Source organism: Triticum aestivum, chromosome 4B (genome assembly GCF_018294505.1).
Source record: "Triticum aestivum cultivar Chinese Spring chromosome 4B, IWGSC CS RefSeq v2.1, whole genome shotgun sequence".
NCBI classification, from domain to species: domain Eukaryota; kingdom Viridiplantae; phylum Streptophyta; class Magnoliopsida; order Poales; family Poaceae; genus Triticum; species Triticum aestivum.
Window position 1 is genome coordinate 340,393,722 of NC_057804.1, and position 6,882 is coordinate 340,400,603.

Sequence of the window (6,882 nt, forward strand, 5' to 3'; positions counted from 1 at the left end):
TTTATAGAAGATTGTGAACACCAGGATAGTGTCCGGCTCTGCAAAATAAATTCCACATACCACCGTAGAGAGAATAATATTTACACAAGTTCAATCTGCTGACGTATTTTGTGGCGTGACGTCACACCACTACCAAGCCTTTACTCGAATTGTTTTTATTGTACCACCTCAGCGCGTTTAGCGAAGCGGTTTCCTTGGCACGTCTTGTCGAAGCAGAGATCGTGTTCCCCTTATCCCGGGATTCCCATTAATACGGACGTGGGTAACCCAACCGCGCCCGTTGCCACGCCCCCTCCATCGAAGGCGGGTTCCAAACGGTCACGGGGACGGCTCTTGGTATTCTCCCTCTTTATAATGAGACCAAGGCCCGTTCTTTTTCTTCAACCCTCAATCGAATCCGCCCCTCGCCCCGAGTTCCAACACCCAAGGCTCCAGATTCGGGTACTTTCGACCTTCGACAATGTCCGGCTCCGACCTACGAGGCCGGTGGATGCCCTCCTCTGTCACGGAAGAGGACGTGCTCAAGCTGAGAGACGCCAGGTACTTAACCTACGAGATCTCGCATAGGTTGCCTGCCCAAGGGCAAGTTATTCCTACTCCCGAGCCCGGCGAGAGTGTTGTGTTCGTGTCTCACCTCCGTCGGGGTTTAGGCTTCCCAATGGATCCCTTCGTGAGGGGGCTCATGTTTTATTATGGGCTGGAATTTCACGACTTGGCTCCGGAGTCCATCCTCCACATCTCATCATTCATTGTCGTCTGCGAAGCCTTCCTCCGCACTACCCCTCACTTCGGCTTGTGGCTCAAAACCTTCAACGTGGAGCCGAAGATGATCGCGGGGCGTCAAGCAGAGTGCGGCGGGGCGGTTATAAACAAGAGGGCCGATGCTCCATGGCCCGAGGGCTTTTTTCAGGAGGAGCTCGGTTTGTGGCAACAGGAGTGGTTCTATATCACCGCTCCCAGGGGCAGCAGGCAGAGGCCGCCGCCCGTCTTTCGCTCGGGCCCTCCACAACGGCTGACGTCATGGGTCAACAAAGGGCTTGACTGGGGGCCGTCCAAAGACGTACCCCTGTTGCAGGGCCGGATTCGAGACCTCCAGGAAGGGGAGATCAATCTGGTCGTAGTGACACAGGTTATGGTAATTCGGCGCCTTCTGCCCTGCAAACGTCGCCCCCTCCGCCTGTGGGAATTTAATCCGGAGGGACCACGAGCTCTCCAACACTTCATGGGTTTGACACCCGTGGAGATGTACGAACTGTTCTTCGGATCACAAGAGATGCGTCCGGACTTGACCGAGGACGCTGGCCTAAGCTGCAATCGCCCGGATACTCAAGTAAGTAGCCCTGTGCCCGGACACATTGTTCATTTATTTATCATGGGTTTGCCTTTTAACCAGCTATCCCTTGAACAGGAGTGGATAGCGCAAGCAAAATTGATACGGTGTCCGGCCCCCCTCCCTGAGACCACGCCGGATCCCGTGTTAATTAAAATGTTGGAGGTTGCACCTTCGGAGGAGGGCAAAGGGGAGCACAGGGAAACTACCACCTCTGCCAAGGAGGCTTGCAGTAAGGGGGGAATCGAGGGTCCCTCCCTCCAGGGGGAGAAGAGGACCGCTTCCGAAGACCCGGAGGCCAAGGCCTCAAAGCGGGGAAGGAAATCACCGGAAGGTCCCGTGCCGGGAAGAGCCCCGGCCGCACAGTCTCCCCAAAGGAATCAGCCCTCCAGCGAGCCGTAAGTAAAAAAGGGGGGTTTTGTAATAGGGGACATCCCTACTTTATTTCTAAGGTTAACCGAAGTTTTCACCTTGTAGTTCGGATCTCAGCCCTTCTCAGCAGAGCTCATCTTCGGGGGACCTTCGTCCGGAGATGATGGAGAGCGAAACGCCTCCATCTGCCGCCCCGTCAGGCGGGGCGGACGACCCTGAGGTGTCGTCACGGAGGGTCTCCCCGAGTCCGGCGGGGCCGAGGAGTTCGGCACCCACTGGAGTACGGCCGGTGGAGCTGCAGGATTTGCTCGAGAGGGCGTCTATCTCAGAAGATCACCGCACATTAATGAGTATGGTGATTGAAAGGATCTCATCCGCCGAGAGCGGGTTGTATGAGGCCGTCGGAAGTTTACTGACGGGGTTTGAGGTATGCAAAAAATGACATACCTTTTGACAGTTTTGCACATGGAGTGCGCCCTGTATAGATAGTAGCCCCTGAGACTTGGTATGCTGTCGAAAGTGACAGCGTGCCGAGGATCATTATCTCAGTTATAGAATGTTGCCTTTCCTATGCAGGTGGTGGAACGATCGGTGGCCAGCCGAACTGATGGAGCTGCCGAGCTGAAGCGGCAACTCGACGTTGCGGATGCGGACATCGCGCTGGTCAATAAACGACTTGACGAGTCACAAGGTAAATGGTTGCTCCACGGTCACCGAGTAAGGGAGCTGATGCCCGTTTCTTACAATTTGTATGCTTGATGCAGATGGTGCCGCTGCTGTGGAAGACCTTCGAGCAGAGCTTGCTCAAGCCAAGGAGCAAGCCAGGAAAAGTGATGCGGCTGCCTCGAAGGCAGCAGAAGAGCTAAAAGCCGAAAAGGCTGTTCACTGCCGAAGCAGGGAGGAGATGGCCGGAATGGCCGTGAGATTAAAAGATGCTACCGACCGCTATGAGGTTCTTGAAAGAGAACGCCGAGCGGAGCAAGAGGACCTGAAGAAAGCCGTCGCCGAAGCCAAGGATGCCCGTAGTGCGATGCGGGCTATGAAGGAGGAACTGCGTCAGGCCGGAGACATTGCGGCTGGAAAGCCCTTTCTGCTGCGTAGGAAGTTCACGGATCCGAAGTATGCTCAGTTGGGCCAATTGTGTGGTGCGGAGGATCCTTATCTGGATTTGGCGGCGAGTGCGGCGGACGCAGTCGTGCACTTCCGAAGCCAGAAGGATCACGAAATGGAAGAGCTTTTCTGGTCTCAATTCCATAGTCCGGAGCGTCCACTTCCGTTGACTGATCGGTTGGCGGAGTGGGCTGAGCTGAATAGGTTGTCCGGACTTGCCATGACAGATGTGGTGGCTCATCTGTGGCCAGAAAGGCCCAAGCCGGAGAGTTATTTTGGCTTGTTGCAGCAATTCCTTGGGGCGGTGCCGCATATCGAGGCGATGCAGCGGTCGGCATGCATAGAGGGTGCGTGGATGGCTCTTGCCCGTGTTAATACAAACTGGGCGGAGATGGATGCCACCGCTGTTGCATCCCGGGGTTCGGACAAAAGCCGATTACCCGCCGAGCACTATTTTGAGGAAGTCCTGCAGGGCGCTCGTTTAATAGAGTCGCAGTGCTCGAAAGATGTTATGTTCAAATGACGTGTATGATTTGTGAGATCATGTTTATAATGCAACAACTTTTTATACTTGTGCGTTCAAGTATTGAACTATCTCCTGTGCGGCCGTATATGTATGTATAATCTGAAAGATGGCAGTCTTTGGCTTCAGCCCCCACGCACATGGTGCGGGGGTGTTTGCAAAAGAAAAGCGCTTTTTCACACTTAATCCAACGTCTTGGTCCTTTGAAGGAGGTGATAGCGTAGCAAACTAGGCAACCGGACTATAATGCTTTATCACTTTCACTTAGCCATAGGAGCTCGAAGGTGGGGCTACGATATAGCCCCTAGAGGCACCGCGCTTCTCCGAACTCGGGGCGCGTATGTGCCTGACCGGGAAGCGGTCCTTCGTCAAAGCGGAGGAATTCTAAACAATCCAGTAGTCGATCGAGTGGTTGACCAGTCTCTCGCTATATCATGACAGTCAGTTTTCGGCTTTCTCTACTGAGGTGCTCGCCCGGCCGAACCGGGGCACAATCGCAGTAGTTCTCCTGGTGCCGCGTTAGCCGATGGAGCGGAACGTAAGGCAGCAAAACACAGGAGCCGGGCAAACCCAACATTTGACCAAAGACATGACTCGGAGCTGATGCATATAAGGCCTAACTCGAGACGCCGAACACTCCCTGAGGTATTCGGTCTTTATGATACCGGGCAGAACAATGCCCTAAGCCCCTAGTGTCCAGGTACGGGCGAGAACTTCTGACGCGGCCGATGCCAAAACGCCAGCCTCCTCCTCGGTTATGGTAGGAAACCGGGGGATGTGTATCAACAAGAGACAGTAAGAAAGGTTTACGCAGGGTCTTAATCTGAAAAGAATCCTTGTAACGGGTCCCTGCTGCACGTCTGCGCCTGTGTCTCCGTTGTGCTGTATCCTGGACGGGTGTAGCACGTGCTTCATCTGTAAAGGAGAAGAACTTAGTTTGGAAAAAATATCGTGCAAAAGATGTATTAAAATAAAGTATGATAAAGTTGAGCTTTATTGGCTCTCATTGTTTATACGTGCAGCCCCTTGTAAAGAGGTATGCGGCGGGGAAGCCCCTTGTTTATTTATGCCGGACTCGCCTAACCGTGTCCAAGGTCTGAATGACCTGTTTTTAGGGGCTTTGACCAGCAAGGTCGGATTAGTGTGCGGCTGTCAAAGCAGTCTCACGTTTTCCGTGGTCGAGGAACACTCAGATTTACCCTTTACTGAGATTATGCCGCGTGGACCAGGCATTTTAAGCGTAAGAGACGCGTAATGCGGTATTGCGTTAAAGCGGGCGAATGCTTCGCGTCCTAGTAGTGCTTGATGGCTACTTTTGAATGGGGCGATATGGAAAATGAGCTTTTCGCGACGGAGGTTGTCGGATGAACCGAACACGACCTCTAGTAGTACAGAGCCTGTACAATTGGCGTAAAGGCCAGGCGTCACTCCTTTGAAGGAAGTGCTGCTATGGTGAATTTTGGTAGGGTCTATCCCCATTCTGCGGACGGTGTCCTGGTATAGCAGGTTTATATTGCTGCCGCCATCCATTAGGACTTGTGTGAATTGTAGTCCGTCGATTATGGGATCCAGTACCAAAGCAATCCCTCCTGTGTTTCGAACGCTTCTGGAGTAATCCTGATGGTCGAAAGTAATTGGTCTAAACATCCAATTCCGGGACTCTTCTTGGGTGGACCGTGCGGCGCGTGTTTTAGCAGGTGCCGCACTATTTTTCCGTGTTATCACATGAAGTGAGTTCACTGTTTTGACCTCTAGTGGGAAAGTCTTCTGTTTTCCGGCGTGCTGCTTGTGGGGTTCGTCGTCGTCTTCGCTTGGTGTGTCGAGCCCCTTGCGTTCGGTGTTAAGTCGGCCGGACTGCTTGAAGACCCAACAATCTCTGTGGGTAATGGTTTGCAGGCTTCCCAGGGGTACTATGTATTTGACATATCCTATCCAATTTTTTTAAGGTTGGATAGCTCATCACTGTTGTCCTTGAGGGGCAGTGTTTTATTATTTGGCCGAGAGCTTTTGAATCCGGCGTTGACCGCCGTGCTATTTGGGCCATTTTCCTTATTCCAGACCTGATCTTTTCTGCGTCGTGATTTCCCATTTCCATGCCTGACTTCGGATGTACTCGGGTCGCTGGTGCTGCATCTAGCCAGCCAGCTGTCTTCCCCCGCGCAAAAGCGGGTCATGAGGCTTGTTAGCGCGGCCATTGTTCTTGGTTTTTCCTGGCCGAGGTGTCTGGCGAGCCATTCGTCTCGGACGTTATGCTTAAAGGCTGCTAAGGCTTCGGCGTCCGGACAGTCGACTATTTGGTTCTTTTTGGTGAGGAACCTGTTCCATAATTTGCATGCTGATTCTCCGGGCTGTTGAGTTATGTGACTTAGATCGTCTGCATCCGAAGGGCGGACATAAGTCCCCTGAAAATTTGCTCAAAACGCATCCTCGAGCTCTTCCCAACTTCCAATGGTATTTTCCAGGAGGCTTTTGAGCCAATGCCGAGCTGGCCCTTTGAGCTTGAGGGGTAGGTATTTTATGGCATGGAGGTCGTCTCCTCTGGCCATATGTATGTGTAGGATATAATCCTCCAACCAGACTCCGGGGTCTGTTGTTCCGTCATATGCCTCTATGTTTACGGGTTTGAATCCCGCTAGAAATTCATGATCCAGTACCTCATCGGTGAAACATAGTGGGTGTGCGGCGCCCCTGTATTTAGGTGTGCCGTTGTCTTCAAACACTCGGCGGGTTGTGTTGTTCCCTGGAGTCTTCTTTTTTGGCCCATAGATGGACCTGACCGGGACATCCTTTTTGCGAGGATCCTTATGTGGATCGTGTGCCGGCTTGTGTGTGGCGCCGCTTGCCGCTCTTAGCCTGTCATCTGGTCGTCTATCCGGCCAGGCGGCCTCTTTCTTTTTTGACTGTGAGGGCTCCACGGCCTCCTCGTCAAATTTGGGCAGCAGCTTGCGCTTTGGGTAGCTCTTTGCCTAGTGATTATCACCGCATTTATCTGCGGTATTGAGAACTTTGCTCCATCTCATTCTGAGTGTGTCCTCTACTGTTTTGAGCTTCCGCTTTTGCTTCTTCAAACTTCTTGCAGTGGCGACGAGCCTTTTATGAAGGTTCTTATGCTCCGGTGATGTGTCCGGCGTGAGATCGTCTGGACTGTTGTTTTCGCCGGGGATGGGTTGCTTGTCCAATTCATCCTGTTCGGATGGTTGCTTGGTGGCATGTTCGTCGCCTACTGCTTCGCTCTGCTCTAAGGCCAGGTCAGTATGGGTGCCGTTGTTATCGAGGCGGGACTTCGGGCGGCGCTTGCGTCGCCGTTTTGGTTGTTTGTCGGGGGAGTTGTCCTTCGCCACGTCCCGTTGTTCCTTGTTATCGCTTCCTTTTGGCGCATCCACCATGTATACGTCGTGAGTTGAGGTGGCTTTCCAGTGCCCAGTAGGCGCTGGTTCTTGGTCGTCTCCGGCATTGTCGTCCATACCGTCGATGTCTTCATAGTCGAAGTCTAGCATGTCGGTTAGATCGTCGACAGTGGCTACTAAGTGGGTGGTGGGTGGGCTTT